At 33.1% G+C, this 24,126-nt stretch overlaps 1 protein-coding gene and 1 pseudogene across 2 annotated transcripts in view; both read left to right on the top strand.

Annotated features, from left to right (window-relative positions):
• The window catches only part of LOC126760820 (uncharacterized), a 163,857-nt pseudogene that overhangs the window by 28,933 nt on the left and 110,798 nt on the right, over nt 1–24,126 (top strand).
• Nucleotides 22,017–24,126, top strand: part of LOC126751187 (sodium-coupled monocarboxylate transporter 1) — a 153,144-nt gene continuing 151,034 nt past the window's right edge. For both annotated transcript variants that reach the window (XM_050461234.1, XM_050461237.1), the window contains exon 1: nt 22,017–22,408. The gene's annotated coding sequence lies outside the window, so the exon portion shown is untranslated. The remainder of the gene's footprint in view (nt 22,409–24,126) is intronic.

Here is a 24,126-nt window from a genome sequence, read left to right on the forward strand (position 1 = left end):
AATGTCTATGTGTGTGTGTGCGTATTTGCATTTTTACAACAACAAATGTAGTAGCCACACACTGGCCACTTAGCCGCACAGCAGCTCAGCAAACTTTTCACAGCAGCTGAGCTGCATTCGCCTCTCCGCTCTTTTGCTGCAGGACTTACTGCCCGGGCTGCATGGCGTATGTGTAACTTTGAAGTCAGTTTTCACTAAATTTGCATTGACATGCCACCCGCAGCCGCATTTTGTTGAGCTTGTTGCCACGTTCTGGCGAATGAACATGCATTTGTTTTGTAAATTTTGTTTATTTGTTTACTTTTATTTATTATTTTTACTTTTTCATATTTTTTATAACTTTTATTTTTTCAATTTTTTTATAATTTTTTTATATTTTTTTATGTCATCAGCGAGCAGCACTTTTGCATTAATTTTATGCTTCTTTTTTCATTTTTTAATATATTTTTGGCTTTGCTTTCATCTTTCCACTTTCCCTTCAATTGCGATAAGTCCACTTTCCTCGCTGACCTCACGCCCTCTCACCCAATCATTGCACTTTTTGGCGCTCCTGCGCTTCCGTCCACTAACTGGCATGTTTACATTTTTGCGCCAACAATAACAAACAAATTGCGCTTCGCATCTGCTCCGCTCTACTCTGCGGCTTGAGTGATGCGCTGGCGAACTTTTTAGCATAACAAAGTGGCTGCCGCATGTAGGGCCATTTGTGCAGCAATCGCATAAAGCGTATGCACATTTCACCACACTCACGCTCACATTTCCACTCGCTTCTTTACGCACCTCTTTGGTGGAATTCAAATTTTATTGCCAACGCTCATTTTTGATATGCAAATGTTTTTATGCACGAATTTTATGTGCGGCAAGCAACGAAGTAGCATAATAATAATTCGCATTCGCATGTGTTCGTACAAACAAAAGCATTTGCACTTTGCTTCAATTCTTATTACGTGCGTTCCGCATCGCATTATGCAAAGCGTTCGCTCACTTAGCAAATGTAGTTGTTGAAATAAAAGAGTACCTGGCAGCCGAGCGCTCGTTTTGTTGCCGTAAAAATTAGAAATTTTCTTTTGATGCCACAGCGTATTATTCAAATGCACGTGAGTGCGCTTTTTTTGGGGCGAAAAGCTTAAAATATTAATTTCCATATCTAATTTTGCCGACAATGAGAATTTATACTCTCATTCGATGTGCAGATAAAAAAGCAGCGACCCACTTTAATTATATATGCATGCAGCCTTTTGAAGATAATTTTTTTTCCTAAGCATTGCGCCTTTAATACCTTCTTTTTACTTACTACTTTACTCCTTTTTTATAATAAAAAATTCATTCGGTGCCATACTTTTCAATACATTTTAAACAATTTTCATGCCCCACCGTCAATGGTAAATATTTTTTATAAAGCTTTACAAACCAAATGTGACCAGAGACTTTGTGAATATGAAATTCTGAAGGGGTCAGTAGGGGTAATCTGTTTTTTGACATTTTTTTTTATTTTTAATCTACAATAGAACTTTTTTCACATATCATGAGGTATATCATGGAGTGTATAAACAAATTTTTTCGGAATTTTTTGATGACATCTGTCGGAGAAATGGCTGGGTGAATGAGATGCGTTTTTTCACTGGCGGACACGATTTCTCATGTTTGGAGCATTTGAAGCACAAAAGCCCAATTTATCAATCATGAAAAAATGTTGATAAATAAAATAGTAATTAACGTTTTTTTTTGTATTTTTCACCATGTTTTTTACATAAATTTTGTCATAACATTGTCAATAAATTATAAAAATTATGAATCTAGATAGCCAGGCGATTTTGTGAACATTTAAAAAAAATTAAGCAAATCGGTTGAGTAGTTCGACCGGAATCATGTCCGCCAGTTTAAAAAAGTGTGTGTTTGAGAAAAACGCGTTTAAAGTTTGAGGTGTGCACTCCGAGCGCTTCGAGCATCGAGCGGTATTATTATTTTTGGGCCTTTTTTGAAACTTTCCAATGGTAAAGTGGGTTTCTATATTAATTCTAAGGGTATAAGAGAACAGAAAATGCAAAAAAAAAAATTAAAAAAAGATTTACTGACCCCTTAATTTTTTTTTTTTAAATCTTCGTTCTGAATGATTATTTACTGAAAATGCTGGTAATTATAATTACGAATGTCTAAGGGCAAGCACAATTCTATTTGTTTGACCATACAAAAATAAAATAATAAAATAAAATAATGAAAATAATAAGTTTGTTTTATATTATAAAAAGCGTTCCATTTCGTGGTTCCCTAAAAAACACAGAAACTTCAAATTTAATGGGAAATATTTATTATCATTCGAAAGAGCATTCTTTGGCATTTATTTTTTTTTTTTTTCTTATCTTTTTCAAATGTTCGCAGCGGCTACGTCTCAGATGGTCCATCCGTTGAGTTTTGCAAAAGCTGTATTTTTTACGCTTTCTCGACGTAAATTCGCCAAGTCGTTCCATATATCAGTCCGAGTTGCTGCGAACGGCACCGAATCGACTCTCCACGGTTTTCGTGTATACTCTCAGCTAAGGCTGCTATATTTCTATCTATATCGCAAAGATGAAAGATGGCGTTTGTTGCACGATAATGCGCCGTCTCATCGATCGACGCTTGTGACCGATTATTTGACAAAAAATCACATTTTAACCATTAACCACTCCCCGTATTCACCTGATATGGCACCATGTGACTTCTTCCTTTTCGGAAAAATGCATTTTCTCATGAAAGGAAAACGTTATGTAGACGTAGAGGCCATTCAAGAGACCTGCACCGGCATACTGGCGGCCATACCGGCCAACGAGCTAAAACACTCGTTCGAGATGCTTCTGGATCATGCAAACAGCTGTATTGAAGCCGAAGAAGACTATTTTGGATAAAATAAATTAATTTTGCCGAAAAACCCATTTGTTCTGTTTTTTTAAAGGTCCTGTTTACTTTGGAAAGCACCTTGTATTATCCAACAATGAATGCTGGGTCTCAAGATGGGTGATGGTGTTGCGAATAGTACGCTCAGTAGGTCGCTTATGTTGACCATAAATTTAGCGAAGCTTACGAACTTTACAGAACTTGAATTTTCGTAGTAAAGTTGGACGATTTTTAAACGTTGTATAGAGGTAAATCTTTCCAGGATGAAATGCCAAACAATATGGAACATAAATAGCATTACATCTTAACACGTCTCACATGTGATCTCGATGAATTTCAACATTTCCAATACTTCACATAAAATTCTTACTTGTAAATTCAAATTTACCTACTTTTTTAAAGCAAACTTTTCTAATGTCCTGCACTTTGGATGCTCAGTATATAATCACTCCCAAATGTAGGCAATGGAAAACTACCATTATGAAAAAAATGCTATCGCATTAGTTTTTAGTCGGTGCTCCCCTGTCCTCGTGTCTTTCGCCACCGGACAGCTGGGCTTGGCGGAAACTTGACTAACGCTGGACTGCCATCGGTTTATTCGCTAGAACAAAATCGATCGTAAACGATCCAATGGGCACTTTGTTCTTAATATGGCTAACATCTCTCTAGTTATGGGGGTTTTAACAAGCCATTGCCCTATCGGTGTATATACAGTAAGGTTGAGTATCTTCTCCGGTGCTAGCTACAGAAACTGTATGGAATAGAACGAAGTGAAATCATCTCAGCACTTTCTTCTTGATTTTCTCGGAATCGATCTTCAGTTGTCGAAGTCGATTAAGAATCGATTTCGAATGTCAAGAATCGAATGTTTTTTTTTTTATTACATATATGTAATAACCTCCGTACAATAACCACCACAAAAAAAAATGATTTTTTTCCAATTTATTAATAAAATTAAATAGGCACCTCTTAATATTAATATTAAGAGCTCATCTTTTGAGTGACTTTCTTTTTCACATTTTCGAAAGTTTTTAGCCTGTTTTTCAGTTGAAAAAAAAGGTTGCCTCAGAATGACACACCCTAATATATATAGTATATATATATATATATATATTTTAATTGGCTTAAATTATTTGAATATAATAAAAAAATTTTAGACATGTGGTTTTCAAGAAAAATAAAACTCATATGCATTAATGTTAATCGAAAAATTAATCTATATTATGATGGGTTGACCATTATTTTTTCTATTGGAACCTATTGGAAAAACAATTAATCATGACTGTAGGACGATCCCTATTGACTGTAATATTATGGCCGGCTTCATGTTTGAAGAAATATGGATCATCTGACCATAGAGCACACGAAACTATTAACATTGTTGAACAAAATTTTCTTGTGAAAAGCAGAGTCGGCTGCCATCTCGACTTCCGTCAAGTCAAAGGACACAGTTCCAGTTGTTAAACGCAATGGCGGATGGACTCATCTTCCTCGATACTCTGCTCAGTAGCCACAACAGCTACTTCGGAGCACACTGTACGGCATCTCTGAGGATGCGCATTATCCAGTAGAGTTAACTTGGTGCGAAAACGTTCCATGGTTGCTTGAATTACTGACTCTGCTGAGCGATTATGTTGACCAAATACTGGGTCAATGACACGACGCATCGCAAGAACCCAACTTCATTCAGGTAATAAATTTTGGCGATTTGTAAATGTTGCTTCGGAGTAAGTTTATTCATATTAAAATGACAAGCTAAACGGAGTATAAATCAAGTAGCAGCTATCAAAAATAGGTTAGGTTAATCTGGCAGGCCAATAAGCCACGCATAGACTGGTTTGGTCCTTTGCGATATCAGATGGATCATGATCCAACCGTCTCTTCTATCGAGTGGCAATAGGAATGCTGTGTACTTCCGATCTACCGTTTTGCATATGCCAAAAATACCAACTCCGAAAAAAGTGTTGCTGCCATAAAAGCACATCTCTGAAAAAACACTCGCTGACAAAGTATTCGATATTGATAATTTAAATGCAAGAAAATAGATTTTTAAATTCGAAGCGGTTTCGATTTCTTCTTTACCCGAAATTTGGTCACAATGTTTCTCCATATTTCTATGTTTATCATATTCTTCATATCACCATCTTTTAATATATGGTTTCAGCAAATGTATCCAAACTAATAATTATTTTCAAATAACTTTCATCAAATTCCCATTCGTTCGTAATTATATGGGAATTTGACTACTGTATAGTCTGTATTGAAATTGCTTAGACAGAAGTCGCTTTACGAAAATTAAATAGCAATTAATGAAATTGGTTTATTTCGCACTATTTCGCACAAGATAAAACATGCGACTTTCTTACGCACGCTCCAAAGTTAAGGAACGTCCTTAAAAATCAATTAATCGCCGCCTTCAAGAACCACTTGCTTTTCAAAATATCCTGCGAAACACAATGCTCCAAACAAATGCTAGAAGCGAGCACCAGAAAAAATTCAAATGCAATTTTTCATTAGTTAACTCAAACACTAAAAAAGGTGTGATCGCTTTTTAACCATTCTTCACACACAAATGTACATACATATGTATATATCTGTGTATGTGTTTTTGTGCGTGTGTTTTGCCTAAGCGCCGTTTTCATTAGACACTCGAGCCTCTTCAAGCGGCAATTTCTAAAAGTCCACAAATGAAAGTAGAACAAGCAATTTGCATTCAAAGTACTTTTCAATCGCGCTACAAAAGCGCTTCAGCACTACAAATGTCACTAAGCACATGCCGACCCACAAACACACACAGCAGTACAAACACACCACCACTCACTCGCAACCATTGAATTTTTAATTGTCTTCTGCTGGACCGCCAGCGCTTGCCTAGGCTTCTTGAAAGCGCTCTGCTGCTTGGTCATCTTCAAACTGTCATGCCGCTGGAATTTAGAATGCACGCCACTGACTCTCCACTCCACTCGCCGCACTCGCCACACACTGCCTCGCCTAGTTCGCTGAATAATTTTGCGTAATTATTCAAAATACGCGCACAATAAATTGCAATAAATGTCCACGCTGTCGCCCAAGCAGACAACCAACTCTTTGGCACTTTAGAATGCGTGCTTACATACATACTCATATAAAACTTTGCAAGACTACGGTAGTCCAAAGACGCGAGCGCCACAAGTGAGCCATGTAAATCGTTCGCGAATCGGTAGTTTTAAAACAGCGAATGCTGTCTCGACGGCGACAACGAGAAAATGGTGTTGATATGAGACCTGGCATTCGTAGATCTCCCTGTTTAGTGTGGTTTGATAAGTTCACCCAGCGATTCGCTAATTTATTTAAGGTAGTCTGGTAACTTGGGTTCAAAAAATCGAAAATTTTTTTGCTTAATTTAAAAGTACAATGTCTTGAGAATATACTGTGAAAATTTCAGACAGAAATTCGCAATATTTGGGGAGTTATAACGAGTTTCCTAGAGCGTCTCGGAGTCCTCTCTCTCGGAGTTGTTGAACTTTGAACGCGTTTTTCTCAAAACCTTTGAAATTTAACTTCAGTAGTTCCGACCAGAATGACATGTCTATAAATTAAGAATGATCAAGAATTTTTGATTTCAGATAACATCAAGAGCCAAAATCACCTAGGCCACCCACGTGGATTTTTTTTGAGGTTCCAACTTCGAGTGACAATAATAACAGTAATAAAGCATTAAATTTTTTCAAGTAAATTTTTTCTAATATTTTCAATATGTAAATAAAAGCACTCTAAATATTCAAGATAATTCATTTTTATTTTCCTATAAAAAACCACCCTCCAAAGAAGTCATGATAATAGGCATAAGGTACCTGTCTACTTATAGTACTACTGAAAAATACGTTTTCTGGATGTTCGCGTAATAGGCCTCCATATCGGGGATAAGTTTTTCGTTCGGCTTAATTTATATACCCGTGAGTAGCTATATTAAAAAGGGAAAATTAAATTAAATACTGCTCAATCAAATCTGCAGAAAATGTTGGATGTGACAAGCGGTTCGTATAGTAGTGTCTGTTGAGAAGGTGTGCTAAAAGTATGAACCCAAGAAAACGGCAGCCATCAACTTTCTGACCGACAGAACAGTCTTTGAAGCAATTTAATGCGCTGTTTCGACTGTTGCTTGGTCTCCAGTATGTAGCAGTGTACCCATTTTCCACCAACGATTTCGGAAAATTGAAGACACTTTTTAGGTTTGCGCTTAAGCAGCATCAAATTGTTTCCCAGTTGTGTACCCATCTTGCCGATACCACTCTCTTACTGTCTAATATTTTATGGAGATTATGACCCACTTGATCTTTTTAGATGCCTAGTTTCTCAGCTGACTCACACAACTTCAATTGTCGGTCTGTACCTTTATCACATTATCCTCCATAATGGGTGCTTTCGAGACTATACTACCAAATAGTAAACTTCCTTTGCCTTAGTGGCGCCATCGGATGATGCGGTCAAACACTTACCAGACCACCCTGGTGTACATTCTAATTTGTATGTATGTTTGTGCAAATTGCCGAAGTGTGGCGTAGGAGTTCGAACAATTAAAAATGCGCGCAGGCATTCAAACCGAGTCACTCACACACACACACACAAATACTTACAAGCGATTGTCAGCTATGTTTCGCCGACACGCCATAAAGTATGCTATGCATAATCGAGTTTAAACAACAATTGAGCGTAATTAATGACAAGTAAAACAACGGCAACAACAACAGCAGAACACAGAGTGCTAGCAACGCCGTCAAACCGACAACTAAGACACATGAATTTTGCATGGAATTGAGTCGCGTCACAAGTTGATTGCAATTTACAAGTACCCGTAAGTTTCCCGATGATTTATTTGCCTTTTCTGCTGGCCACTCGATGCTTTGCCATTTTAGTGTGGCTCAGTGGTAGTAAGCGAGTATTTATAGGTGCCTCTTTCTAGCCGAGGTTGGCTAAATGACAGCACAGTGGAGTTGCCAGCAAACAATAAATATAATTTTCGCTGCAATTAAAAATTTATGACTCTTACGGTTCAGTGAAACTTTCATTGTAAAGTCAGTATGCATTTGTGCGACTGGCTGTGTGTGTGTGTGTGTGTGTATGTTTTTATGCCCGCTTGTTGGCAATTAAATTCATTTATATCTGCTGTAAATATATTTATGGCGAAGGTAGGGAGAGGAACGCTGTACTTCTGCTGACGCAATAATTTTAAAATGTTTACAGAAATTTTCACTCGGCAACTGAAATGAAAAATAAATAAACTGCCACCGCTACAACTCAACTATACACACTTGTTTGAGACAAAGTAGAGCTGTGTAATGCAGATAGTTTGGGATTGAAAGTACTAACTTTATTTCGACGTAACTGACCCGACAGACATTGTGCTACCGATTTTTTGTTTTCTTTTTTCAAATTGACGTGAGTTATTTATTTGAAACTTTACTAGTGAATTGAGAATTTATGTGCGAATGTGAGTTTAATAAATTTATGGAAGCAAAGAAGCTGCATAAATGTAATTGCATTTTGTACAGTTTTTCTTTTATTAGCTAACAGTCGTCATCGTGTATTCAATTTCATTTTACGAAACACAATTTAACGCTTGCACTTTCATTAATTAAGTTGATCATTAAAATTCCACAGCAGTTACCAGTCACTCCAGAAAGAAGTTTAAAGACCTTCTGTTGACCTATAGCTCCTGTACTAACAGGTTATATCTATTTCTAAGTCAGAAAACCCGTTTTTTAAGAATTTTTTTTTAAAAAGGTCATTTATTTAATAAATAAATAAAAATAATGTACTTTAATAATCGCCAACCATTTTCAAGGAGTTACATGGGTTCACGGGTTTCGAAAAATGTCGCGAAATTTTCCCTGAAATTTTGATTTTTTTGTAAAAATGTCTGCCCAAACTTCAATTTTCAGTTTATTTTTCCTTCGTCCAAGTTCGTAAATAAAACGCGTATTTTTCACTTTAAATGATCCTGTAAAGAGTTATACTGCCAAAGCAAGCGCATTTTTTCCCAGGGGTCACAAGAAATGGCGTCGCCATGGCCGAGTTTAAAATATTTTTTCCCCTAAAATTTCAAATTTCTTTGCTAATAGTTTATGTTTGTAGCAATAAAAAACTCTAATAAAATTCTAATAAAAATAATTTTTTAAATGAAAGAAAAAACGTTGGAAAAAGGTTGTTTTTACCCGAGGACATGAGTTTCCTTAAAACCGCTTAAAAAGTTTAAATACCCTTATTCCCTTAGCTAATCTTCAGAAAGTTCTCCGTGTGTGTCTGGCGATGAACAAGATTTTTCAGCTTAGAATTATTTGAAATCAAGGAGCGGGATCAAGATATATGTATGTGGGTGATGAACTATCAAAGGACTTACCAAAATTTTAATTTTTAACAAAATGGCTTCACTTCAGAAAGCATCAAAATTATTGACAAAATCTCATACCTTCAATCAGTAGCTGACAAATATATCTAAGAAGGTCTTGTGAAATTTCATGCCGATCGGCTCAGCCGTGAAAACACCGCTTCGAGAAAAACACGTTTAAAGTTTTTGAACCGCTTGCAGTAAGTGAAAAAATTTTTACAAATACGCTCATATCTCTAATCATATTCCGAATTAACGGACCATTTTCGGATAAACGATTTTTTGGTATCCCAAATTATATATAACTTCTCAAGAAAACTTTTTAAATTAATTGCCTTATATCATAATAATAATTATAATATTTAAAGTATTTCAGTATTACTTTTTAGGTATGAATCTTGCAGATTATAAGCAAGACACCTTTAGTTCAATTGAATTTTTCTCCTGTTCCACATTTTTTTGTTGACAATATCTTAAGAAAATTAAAGGAATAATATAATATTGTCCAAATTCTAGCCATTTTATTACTCATTTTAAGTGTATGGAATACTTTTTCAGCTGAAAAACTCAATATTTGATAGTAAAAGTGATGATAATAATTAATTATACTTTTTATTATAATTTTAATTAATTATAATTAATTTTAATTATAACTTTTATTATAATTTTAATGATATGATTTGTTTGCCATAATTTTTCGCCATTGTTTTCCTATAAATATTTGCCATAATTTTTCTAACACCTTTTGCTATAATTTTTTCACAAATTATTTTTATTAAAACTTTTTCTGCTGTAACTGTTTTTGTCGAAATAATGTTTGCTATAATTTTGTTAACTATAATTTTTCCCATAATTATTTTTGTTATAATTTCTTCTGCTATAATTATTAATTAATTAATTATTTTCCCATAATTATTTTTCTTTAACTGACTTTGCTATAATTGCAAGAAAGCTAAGAAGCTTAGACAACAGTATATACACATGCAATTACGGTAGTACATTCATTACAACTAAATATAGTATTACCCTTTGAATCAAGAAGTTGGTTATAAATCAGTTTCAGTAGCAGTATTTGCCCAGTTGTGAGTATTAGCAGTCAGATTTTAAGTTATTTGAATTTAGGAGACTAATGATTCTGGTTGATAATCCTGGTATCGAATTATTTCATGTGAAGTGCCTGACAGCGGTATTGCAGGAAACTATAAGACTAATGAACTTGCTAGGCAAGATACCATACCCATACCATACTCACCGGCTGCAGAATGGGAACGCATAGGAATCCGCTGGCTTCTTGTAGTTTATAACTGAAAAGTTAGACCTCATCTCAGCTCGACAAAAGCTGTTCAGCTACTGCAGCTATGCAGTCGCAATATTCTTCTAGCTGGGATAAGCATAAGAGTTCTAGTGAGCTCTTCATCCTCTGCAAAGTTCTCCTTTCAATAGATGTCGTAGTTCTAACTAGACATTGTCCGTTTGGGACGCTTCAAAAGTTTTTTTAATAAAACAAAGACGTTTGGGATATGAATAAATTATTTATTCCTGTGAAAGAACATTCGTACATACTCCATGAGTCACCATTGCATCCCGAAAAGTTACGGTTTGTTGCGGTTTATGGGCCAGCGGCGTCATTGGGCCGTACATCTTCGGTGATGATCAAAACCGGCACGTTACTGTGAATGGGAATCGCTTCCGCTCAATGATAACCAAATATTTTTGGCCCACATTGCTTGATATGGACTTAAACAATATGTGGTTCCAACAGGACGGCGCCACAAGGCACACAGCGTATGTCACAATAGATTTATGGAAAACCAAGTTTGGTGAACGTGTTATCTCACGAAATGACCCAGTCAATTGGCCGCCCCGGTCGTGCGTTTTGACGCCGCTGGGCTGCTTCCTATGCCAATAATTGGGTCCAGCGTCTGCACTTCTTCAAGCGTGCCCGTGGTGGTCATGCCAATGAGATCGAGTTCCATACATAATGGCATCGGAGATACTTTCACAGGAATAAAGAATATCGCTGATATCGCAAACTTTTGTAGTGCTCTTATTGAAAATCCCGTTATTAGTTATTTCAGGTCTCATACTTTCAAAAATTCAGGTGAAATAGCAGATATTGAATTGAGATGGGTAAAAGCCCTTTTTCAACAACTGTTTCTCAAACAAAAAATCAAATATTTTATTAGAATTTTTTATTGTCACAAACATACACTATTAACAAAGAAATTCTGAAATTTTTGAAAAAAAAATATTTTAAACTCGGCAATTGCGACCATTCGCGAATTTTTTTTTTTTTTTTTTTGAAATAGTTGTAATTGAAAAAAATTCTTCTTCGAAATCTTTAAGAATTGTATCTCAAAGACTTGTGTAAGCTTTCATGAAGATCGGTTTAGTAGTTCTCAAGAAATCTTGCCAACCGGCTTCAAAAACACTCTTTCGAGAAAAACGCGTTTAAAGACGGCGCACTTAGCCTAGCTAGCCTCGAGCGCACAAGTTCTCAAGGCTGTATCTCCGAAACTGTTACTCGGATAAACTTGAAAATTTAGGACAATATTTTAGAGGTGTTGTAGAATTTAGTAAGACAATAAAAAAAATCATTTTTTTCAAAACCGAAAACCCATGTGGGTTACATGATATCTTAATAAGATTTGTAATAAGTTCAAGACGCCTTGTCAAAAATTAATATTCAGCTACAAATGTTTTACCTAACTCACAAAGAACTGTAAAGTGTAATATCTTCGCCATTTTGGATAGTCAGCCATGTTATCTGAACAGGCCTAATTGCGATGTAAATTATATTCAATTACTTCTACTATTATTGCCTTCAATGTTCTTAACTCATTTTTTAATAAACATGGAAACCATGGCGCGCTAGAAATATTGCGGAATTCAAAATAGTCAATAAATTCAAATTTTTCGCCATAATTTTTTGATCTTTTAATTACTGTAATAATAGCTGTCCTATAAAACATTAGAAATTTTCACACCCACTTCAAAATGACAAATCAAACTTTACTATTATGCTCCCTTCTAATATTATTGCACTTCACGTTTATTTTTTATAATTTTGAGAAGAAGCAAAATTTCATTAATTTTTTTATTTTTGAATTTTTTTTTTATTTTTAACTTAATATTTTCAGCGAATCTGGGTATATAATAAAAAGTGAAATTTTCAATTTACAGCAATGCTCACTTTTCAATATTCTAAATAACTAATTAAATACGAAATCTAACTCAACAGAAGATAACCAAATCCATGGCCGAATTGTACTGTACTTAACGCAACGAAACTTAAGCAAATTCAGCGCATGCCCAACATATGAAAACAGTAAATGGTTCATGTAAATTAAAAAGCATAAAAATTAATTGCTTTACATTTTATTGCGCTGTGTAGCACAGCGTTTAATATCAGTATTATTGTTGAGCTGCACGAGCAGCTGAAATATGCGCAAAATGAAACTTTACTTCGTGTAATTTTTGTTTTTGCCAAACCAAAAGTCTAAAAGTTAGCATACAAATTAAAAACTAATATTAAACAAATTAAATTTAACTTCTTCTCTGCGTTAGCCATTTAACTATGTACATAAAAATTGACTGAAGTTTTGCATATTGCAGATAAATGAAAAGTTTGGCTAAAAACATTAAAATTAAAATTGTTTATGTAAAATAGTTGTTGTCTTACTAACTTAACAGCTAAGAGAAAATTCTAAAAATCATAAAAGTAAAAAAAAGAAACCTAAAACTTATAGCTAAGTCAAGTCTAAGGCAAAGCGAACTTTAATTGTGTGTTGCGCCTAAAAACAGGCAACACTAAATGGGATGACATTGCGCCTAAAACTCTAGAGCACACAAAAGAGTGGTATAGACAGGTCTAAGTCACTAGTTACTCCTTGTAAAAGTTTACTAATCTAAAAATGAAATCAAAATGAGTGAGTGTTGCCACAGTTATCAAAATAAATAATCAAAGCAAAAATTGTGTAAATATTTTTCTTTTTTTATAAATACTTATGGTTAAGTTTGTCTACTAAGCAACCTACTTACTTTAAGTGTTCTCTTTAGAAATTAACTGTAAACAAGATATTTGCTAAAGACTATAGTATAGATTAATTAATTTTAAGCGGAAGTCTTCCACTATAATTACACGTTTGCTGTTTGTACTCAAAGTTATGAAATTAAGTTGACAAATTACATTTAAAATATCGTTAACATATTATTAACTGTATCGTTAAACTAAAATTAGTGGCTAAGTGATGGCAGGAGGGGAGCGGGCGCATTTTCGTTTAGCATAGACGGATTAAATTTGGAAAAAAAGTTCTCTCGGTTTGCGAAAGTGTTTCATTAAATTTATTACAAAAAGAAATTAAAAAATATTTTTTTAATTAAATTTAAATTAAAAAGTATATATATTATAAAAAAAAAGTATAAGAAAATTTAAAAATATTTTTTTTTATTAATTTTAAATATTATTTTTTTTAATTAATATTTGTTTATAATTACTACAAATATTTTTTTTATTACAACAAAAAAATAAAAGTAAAATAATATACGAAAAGCTTTATGAGACAGTATTTAAAAAGAAAAAATTAATTGTAACATGTAATTGCTTTTATAAATTTTTCATAATTATTTTTTTTTTTTTTTTTTGTAATATTCAACTTTTGCCGTACATTTATATTTTTTGCTGTTAAGCGAAAGAAGCCGAACTCCTATCTAGCAGTCACTCAAATATCTTGTTATGTAAAAACTAATTAATACTGGAAATTATGCTGCAAATATGAGAAAATTTACAAAATATATAAGCTATGCAACAAAGAATTGTAAATAAAGACTTAAGTATTATTTTTATGAGGCATAAAATGGGTATTTATGAAAAGCAATGACTTTTAGAAACATTACTTTTAAAATTTCAAAATATGTCAAAAAAACTTTCGAAAACTGAGCGCGAGTTATTTGCTAAGCGCAACAAAGAAACATATTCTGCTTATAAAAATCTCTCATGCTTTGTGAATACCCCCGATATTATTAATTTAAGACATATTTATAAGTTGTAAATAACGCTGTAAAGTTTTGTAAATTTTGTGAAGCAATGGTTTCGAAAACTACTAATCTAAACTAAACTTAACTCATGTAACCTTAAGTAGTAGTTAAAGAATTTAAAAATTTTTAATAAGTAGGGAAAATGAAGTAATATTATAAATAATGAAGTCTCTAGTTACACTTTGCGATGTGAACTTAACCTAGCTTTGCGAAAAAATTACTTTTCATAAAATTTGCACAATTTTTTTTTTAAATGGTCAGAATTAATTATAAATTTTGGTATAATTTTGATGCTATAATATATATAGTATAATATATAGCTTTCTGTAATTTATTTGCATTAATTTTTTGCTATAATTCTTTGCAATTTTTTTGCCAGAGACTTTTTTACAATTTTTTCAAAATGTTTGCTATAATTTTTATTCAAATTATTTTCTTAAAATTTTTCTGCTATAATTATGTTCACCATAAGAATTTTGCTATAATTTTTTCTGCTATAATTGTTTATTCATAATTATGTTTGCTATATTTTCCTGCTATAATTACTTTCCCATAATTATTTTTGTTAAAATTTCTTTTGCAACAACTATTTTCTCATAATTATATTTGCTATAACTATCTTTATTATAAATAATTTTAAAAACGCTGAGAAGATTATACAACTACTACACTCGATAACAGTATTCATATACCTAAGCAATTATGGTAGTACAAATACATTCATGATTTCAAATTGTCTGAAAATGCTGAGCTTTCACTATTTCAAAATTCCTGTTATTAACTTCATTGATTCAATATTAAAAACAAATTAGATCAAAATATTGAAGAAACAGGTAACAAAATCTTGTTTTATAAAATATTCTTTACTTTGTAAGCAAAGATTCTCCAATTCACGCGAATTTCGATTTATGGCATGAAAGCTACTTGTATTAAAGTTAAATAAAACCAAAATACATTTACGATTGTATACGATCTATAAATTAGTAGTAAAGCATGAATTACAAATTAGTTATTGATGAATTGATACGGTTTGTTCAACCCTGGCAAAAGCTTTCTGAAAAGATACTAAGCTTTGTGGACATAAAATAAAATGAAAGTTCACAGTTAATTTTTTATTTTTAATTCATATTAATAAGAGCTCGATTATAGTTTTTAGGTCATAACATCTCAGTCGTAATCTTAACTCTCTCATGGCCGAAATAAAATGAGCGATGCTAAAAAATATTTGAGTACAAATATGTTTTAATCGCGATCTTGATATGAACTGGTCCTGGTTTGAGAGTTACAGGATGTTGTCTATAGGCAATATTGAGTTTGACAACGTACTGAGGTCAAACTTCAATTAAAGGCTTTTATTTTAGCCTTATATAGAAACATTGTGCGAAGAGTCCATAAACAAGCTTTCATAATATTTTTATAACGTTAAGAAATGCTTGCTTGAATGTATAACCCTTTAAAATTAATGAAAAAAGGATAATTTCAGAGTTACTAAATCCTTTCAAATGGATTCAATGAAAGTTTCAGTGAAACCTCTACCGAAAGCTTGCTTTTCCATTCATAGGCCCAACATAACACTCCACCAATTAATATTTTTTGAAATAAATTCAATGAAAGATCAAGAAAAAGCTCTAGCGAAAGCTTCCTTTTCCATTCTAAGGCCCAACAGAGCACAACAGCAGTTAATATTGTTTAAAATTAATTCAATGAAAGACGCAGTAAAAGCTCTACCGAAAGCTACTAGTGAAAGCTCTACTGAAAGCTTCCATTCTTAAGCCCGAAAAAGCACAACAGCAGTTAATATTTTTTCAAATAAGTTTAATGAAAGTTCCAGATGAAGCTCTACTAAAATCTTTCTTTTCTATTTTTAAGCCCGACAAAGCACACTAGCAGTGAATATTTTCTTTCGTATTTACATTTGATTATATATGTTCATATTATTTATTCTGATTGTTTTTTGTTTCTTTAATTTCTTTTCTATTATAAATGAATGCGAAAAATATTTGCGCATTATAAATACAACGAATAATTAGGTGCTATAAGTTCTTTGGTCACGTGACTATGTGCATTACGTGCTGTTATTTTGTTTTGTATTTCTAACCGTTTAAATTTCTTCGAATTTTTCGAAATCTCACAGTTAATAAGTAGAAAGGAGATAACAAATAAATCAAGCACATACAAAACGGTTTCCAATAGCAAATAAAATGAATAATATTTGTAAGAGACAACTACAAAACACAACAATAAACACTGCAATATTTTGCCGTTTTTGAAAGGTGGTCAACACGATAAATCTGAGCCCCTTTATCGTCTTGTTTTCACTGGAATAAAACCGCCACATCACTTAAGCGCGCCCACAATGCAATAAACCAAATGGATTTCTCGGTTTTGTAGTTATTGTTGTAGTGCTATGCAAGTAACGTAAGCACAATGAAAACAAAACTACAAAACTGACAAATACGAAATGACAGTTAAGCTACAGCAAAAGGATTGTGAAGAGTTATAGTGACGAAGAATGCTTAACAAAAGGTCAACAAAACCGTTAGTTTTTAGAAGTGGTAAAATAGTTTTAAAATGTAAATCGAAGTACTTAGCAAAACTAAAACAAGTGAAATCAAAATTCTAAATGTAACACTTTTTTTTAAGTAGATAATATTGAGCGCAGTTAAAAACCCGTTATATAACCGGAAGTGTAGCAAAATCCTTCCAAGGTAGTAAAAATTAATAGATCAAAACCAAAAACAAAAAAAATAGTAAAATAAACTTAAATAAATTATACGCAATTTCTACTAACAAAAAATAAAAAAAAAAGTAATTAATTATTGTAATTAAGTATTTAGCGGCGAAGTAGTTACTTTTTACTTAAATAAATTAATAGGTGTATATTTAAAATTTGTTCACTTTTGCAATTCTCTCCACTTAAGTACATATAGCATATATATATATGTATATATATAGAAAGATTATACGATAACTTTAGTCAAATAATGGTGTAAACGTGTATTCCATTACTTAGTAGCAGAGTATTTGGCGTATTTGTAGTGGAAGTACGAATCATTCTACCACAACTACCTACTAGAGCGCGCGCGAGCGACGTAAGCTTAGTTCAACAATCAATAGTTAAAGTAAATTAAGTCAAATAGCATTACATATGAGCATAAGAAATAATTTAGAGTAATCACCAGCGCGTGTGAATGTAATTATTTGCGCGTATGCAAATAATCGAAGAGCATTGGGAGTAGTTTTGAACCTGTACATTAAGCGTAAGCTAAAAAGAAGCCACCAAGAATTGATTTTTAGATAAGTGAATTTAAGCCAAAATCATTATAAATACTAAGCGCATATTTAATGTAAAATAAAGTATTATAATTAAGTCACAAAGCAAGTACATAGCAAACGGTAAGCAAATAAAACTCAATAGAAATATAGAAAGCGAAAATAATGAAAAGTAATGTGAGAAAAAAATCATAAGTAAATGGTTTACGAGCAGCTTAAAGCAACACGTATAAATTAGATACAAAAAGCACAAAAAAAGCTAAATACAAAATGAAGTGAACTTTAAGCTCGCAGCAAGTAAACGTAGATAATTGATGTGGAAATGAAATATTGAAACAAATAACGTCTAAATGCAATCAACAGAAACTCAACTATTAACACCATTTTTGTAAAGTAGCAAGTTAACTTCAGTAAAAAAGGTAAACCCAATCACACTCGACGACATTTTGTACTTAGAAATGTGCGCAAACATTTAACTAACATACATACATACATGCATACATACATATACTTGTAAACCATATATCTACTAGCAAAGGCATCACAATCAAAATATAGTATGCATTACTTACATACATACATATATGCAATAAATATACGAAATCACGCACGTACATATTTATTAGTAATTCAAAAGTAATTACTTCATTAATTTTAGCTAAGATTACTACAACAAAAATAAGTAAAAAAAAGTATAAAAATTATTATATAAGCTCAAAACTGAAAATAATGCTGTAAATAACCCACAATTAGTTACTAAAACTCGTTAAGTTTCAAGCGTTCTTAAAAAAAAATTACAAAAAAATCCAAAAAATTGCAACAACATTTTTTTAAATAATTCTAAAATTAGTTCTAATACTTAAGTTACTGAAAATATGCTAATATGTCCAACTGTTATGGACAATAAATATGTTATTTAATTATTATATACTATATATAATATAAATCAACTACAGTGCATACCTAAACTATGCGTACATAAGAAATATTCATTAAAAAATATGTACGAACCACAAGTGAAAAATATCGTAAATAAAATCAGTAATAAATAAATAAGTTGTAAAAAGCACCACTTAAAGATTTTAAGTAAAAAAAGGTATTCCAACTATTTGTGTGTGTGCGTGTGCGTGTTGACGATAAAATACTGTAAAATTAAAGCAAAAGTAGCGCGTACACGCACGCATAACTAATGAAACTAAGAAAAACAAAGGAAAGCAAAAAACTAAGACAAAAATATTTTAAAATTTAGTCTGACTAATAACTACAACTCTAAGCATACATACATATAAAATATAAATATATACATATGAAAATAATAAAGTGAAATAAAAATCAATATCTATACATGTTACCAGTTTGGGGTTTCATTTTTTATGCGTATTTGAAGCAAACAGCTCTAAAGCTTCGAACACAGTATGGCGGAGGTGAGTTATAAATTTTTGAAAAATTAAATTATTTTTATTTTTACTTTTTTCACTTTCCATACGTTCAAACAACTGCAAAAATTAACAAAAACCTTCAAAAATCCATTTTGGAAGACAAAAAGTTTGGAAATAGAGAAAAGTTCACACGTATTTGCTGCAATCGAAAATAATGTGAAATATTTTACTTAAAATTTCGCAGTTATTATAACTAGTATAAACAGTGGAGTAGAAAACCTAACAAACAACAGTATGATTAGATTGAACTGGAGTGCTATGTACCTTACCTCGAAATTCGGCTTTGATTGTCCCCTAAAGCTTACTTTCGGTACAGATTTTGATTGCTTATTGTACTTTTTGTGGATTTCACGAATTTAACAACGAAATTTGTATAATACGAATGTACGTTCTATTGACCCACCATGAAGAAGATCGAATAGCAATTACCCGTCTGCAGAACATCAAAACTGCGGGCGCCGGTGGATTGACAGCCGAGTTATTCAAATACGGCGGCAAAGAACTGATAAGAAGCATGCATCAGCTTCTTTGTAGAATATGGTCGGACAAAAGCATGCCCAACGATTGGAATTTAAGTGTGCTATGCCCAATCCACAAAAAAGGAGACCCCACAATCTGCGCCAACTACCGTGGGATAGGCCTCCTCAACATCGCGTATAAGGTTCTATCGAGTGTATTGTGTGAAAGATTAAAGCCCACCGTAAACAAACCGATTGGACCTTACCAGTGTGGCTTTAGAGCTGGAAAATCAACAACTGACCAGATATTCACCAAATCTTGGAAAAGACCCGTGAAAAGAGAATCGCCCCTCACCACCTCTTCGTCGATTTTGAAGCCGCAATCGAAAGCACGAAAAGGAGCTGCCTTTATGCCGCGATGTCTGAATTTAGTATCTTCGCAAAACTAATACGGCTGTGTAAACTGACGTTGAGCAACACGAAAAGCTCCGTCAGGATCGGGAAGGACCCCTCCGAGCCGTTCGATACCAAACGAGGTTTCAGACAAGGCGACTCCCTTTCGTGTGACTTCTTCAACCTACTTCTGGAGAAAATAATTCGAGCTGCAGAACTTAATCGAGCAGGTACAATCTTTTATAAGAGTGTACAGCTGCTGGCGTATGCTGATAATATTGATATCATTGGCCTCAGCACCCGCGCCTTAAGTTCTGCTTTCTCCAGACTGGACAAGGAAGCTAAGCAAATGGGTCTTGCAGTGAACGAGGGCAAGACGAAATATATCCTGTCATCAAACAAACAATCGTCGCACTCGCGACTAGGCTCCCATGTCACTGTTGACAGTCTTAACTTCGAACTCGTAGATAATTTCGTCTAACTTTGAACCAGTATAACACCAACAACAACGGCAGCCTCGAAATCCAACGCAGAATAACTCTTGAAAACAGGTACTACTTCGGACTGAGTAGGCAATTGAGAAGTAAAGTCCTCTCTCGACGAAAAAAAAGCAAGTTCTATAAGTCACTCATTATTCCCGTCCTGCTATTTGGCGCAGAGGCATGGACGATGACAACATCTGATGAGTCGACGTTACAAGTTTTCGAGAGAAAGGTTCTGCGGAAGATTTGTGGTTCTTTGCGCATTGACCACCGTGAATACCGCATTCGATGGAACGATGAGCTGTATGAGATATACGACGATTGACATAGTTCAGCGAGTTAAGAGGCAGCGGCTACGCTGGCTAGGTCATGCTGTCCGAATGGACGAAAACACTCCAGCTCTGAAAGTATTCGACGCAGTACCCGCCGGGGGAAGCAAAGGAAGAGGAAAACCCCCACTCTGTTGGAAAGACCAGGTAGAGCTTGGACCTGGCTTCACTTGGAATATCCAATTGGCGCCACATATCAAAAGGAAAAACGACTGGCGCGCTGTTGTTAACTTGGCTTTAATCGCGTAAGCGGTGACTACACCAGTAAAGAAAAAGGAGTAAATTCTAACGTCGTAGAAAAGTGATAGCTCTCCCCTTCTTTCGATTGACATAATTGATTAAAAAGGTGGACTTTGATGGTAAGGTGGACTCAAAAAGGAAACGAGAAAGAGCATAGCTATATCGAGTCAGTTCGCCTTCTTGATCACTTCTATATTATAGCTTTAAGATCCATGTAAATAAGTAGATAGAATCTTAAATAATATTCATAAATTTATTGACGCATTTTTCGGCAACAAAGTTAGTCAAGGAGTGTCTGTCCGCACTGTAGTTAGCATCAAATTACTTCATCATCAGAATCATTGGAGTGTGCGGTCATAGCGGATTCGCTGATAACTGCAAAGCCCATGAGTTAGCATAAAGGTACTCCCCTCCACCTCACGTCGGAATGAGAACGAGTTACATATCCGTTGGCATCGAAGCTGTTTGCAAAAAGTTGAGCTGAAAACATCTGGGTAATTTTTCGTTCATTGTCCAACTTTAGCAAGACTGAGGTAAAAACTGACCAAGACTGACATTAGCCACCTTAATGGAATTGTGGTAGGCTCCATCTCTCTGTCGATTTGTGAGGGTCTTATGATCAATTATGCAAGAGTTTTAGGTACCGCAACGATCCAGGTTGAGATCGACCTCTTCACCTCTAACTTAACATAAAGCATTTTTCAGAACAGCCTTTATAGGAGGATAGAAACTACTTGTACCTTTAATCGGATTAGATTCAGAGATTCAAACACTTTCCTTCAAAGGTTAATACAATATATTAAGAAATGGATCTGCAATTATCCCTACTCAAAAAAGCATATAATATATATGTATATGTATACGAGTATGTATATAGAATTCAATAGGAGATGTAGCCTCAGCAATTCTAATATATTTTGTATTCGAATATGTAAGTATTATATTGCAATCCGATTCAACTCCTTCGGAAACACTTGAAAGGAAACTAAGTATAGACAGCATTTAATAAAAATCATGTGCAACTGGCAACTCTACTAACGTATATGCACGCAAATTTCAAGGTCAGGTCAGTGGGTAACTATGTACAACATTCGCGCTTTGTCGGCAAGTAGCATCGCTTCAAACGACATCTGCGCATTAAAAGTGAAAGTGAAAACAATAACAAGACTGACCGTAAACAAAAGTGATTCGTTAAAGTAATTGAAAAAAAGAATAAAGACTTTAGAAGCTACAAATAGGAAAGAAAAGAATGTATTAAAACATTTTACAATGGCAATAATTATTGACCAATGCTTTGTAAAACTGGGAGCTGAAGGATAGCAACAGGATTCATTCATTGATGACATGCATATTTGTGTTAATGTATGTATGTGTGTATATGGGGAAGTGTGTTCACGAGAAATGAGAGCACGAACAAATACAACAACAATGCATGTGCCATATGATTGTGTTGCAATTTATTGATTTTTCGCAAAACGAATCCTGCGAAAATAGTGCGCTTCCACAGGGTTGCCAAGTGAGTATCGCATGTTTCGAAATTACTTCACTTATTGAATATTTTGTGATAAAATACATATAGGCAAGTATATATTTTTATATAATTTTTTAGTTACACTTTTTTATATAATGAAATAATATGAATAAAAATTATATAGAATATTTAGCATTTTATTCTCTTCAAATTGGTGTATTCTTATTCACGTTATATTATTGTGTGCAATCAAGCTGAAGCTGAAGATTTGATAGCATGTGCTTTTTTGTTGTTATTGCTGTTATGGTGGTAGAAAACCTTCCGCAAATAGTTGTCAGAAATGCTACTAAGTTGACAGTCTGTTGTGAGCTAGAAATTGGTATTCGATTCGGTCACATAGCCCGAAATGTATGAACAGGATTATCGTATCAATTAGTATATACTACATTTAATAATTGTATGCCTCTTGGGTACTAAATCACATGAAGCTAAGAGAAAGGTTGTTATATTATTTATTCTTTAAAAAAAATTGACAGTAACAAAAATTTTTCAAAGGGTTGCTACCGGTTTCAAAACAGTTTTCTATCAAATAAATGGCATTTGAAAACATTGTAGAAATTCAATTAAACCTTTTTAAAAAATTTGACAGTAAAAAATCTTTTTAAAGCGTTGCCAACTATTTCAAAAATAGATTTCCAGAAAGTGATTGGAATTTTAAAAAATTGTAGGTATACAATCAAAAGATTTTAAATAGATTTCCAGTAAGTAATTCGCATTTGAAAAAATGTTATGAATTCAATGAAACTCGTTTTAAAAAGTTTGACATTAAAAAAGCTTTTTAAAATGTTGCCACCTATTTCAAAAATAAATTTCAAGCAAATAAATGGCATTCAAATTTTTTTAGAGATTTAATTAAAACATTTTAAAAAATGTTTCCAATAAAAAACTTTTTAGAGGGTTGCCACCTGTTTCAAAAATAGATTTCCAGTAAGTAATTCGAATTTGAAAAAATCTTATGAATTAAATTAAACTCGTTTTAAAACCTTTGACAATAAAAAAACTTTTTAAAATGTTGCCAACTGTTTCAAAAATAAATTTTAAGCAAATATATAGCATTAAAAAATTGTAGAGATTTAATTAAAATAATTACAAACTTTTTAACAATAAAAAAAAAATTTTAAAGGGCTGCCAACTTTTTAAAAAGCAATTGCCAGCAAATAATTGGCATTTGAAAAGATTGTATGAATTCAATTAAATTCTTTTAAAAAATTTGACAAAATAAAAAACTTCAATCTGATCATTTACACGTAGTCGTTGTATATGTTGTTCTATATTATGCGATTTACAATACTATGTATAATATAATATTAATAAACACATATCCATATGCACATATGTATGTATGCACATAGTTTTCAATTAAATGCAATCCAAAGCAGAGTTCATTAATACTGACATTTTGCTTAAATGAGTATTACCTGTGTATGAGAATGTGTACGCTAGAGTTGCAGCGATTTATCAAATTCTGAAGCATACCTTTAGGCATGAAGTTTCAACTACTTCTATATAGCAGCAGTTATTTCTCTCATGACATAAATTTATTGCTGGTGTTATTTTATGTCATGATATAAATATTTTGTGTTATACATACTATGTACATATATAGCAATACATAATTATTTCTTGCAGTTGCTCATACGTTCTGTCAAACAATCCAAGATGTTCAGTTCAATATGTTGTGAAAAATAAAACTATAATATTAT

This window comes from Bactrocera neohumeralis, chromosome 2 (assembly GCF_024586455.1).
Source record: "Bactrocera neohumeralis isolate Rockhampton chromosome 2, APGP_CSIRO_Bneo_wtdbg2-racon-allhic-juicebox.fasta_v2, whole genome shotgun sequence".
Classification (NCBI taxonomy): Eukaryota; Metazoa; Arthropoda; class Insecta; order Diptera; family Tephritidae; genus Bactrocera; species Bactrocera neohumeralis.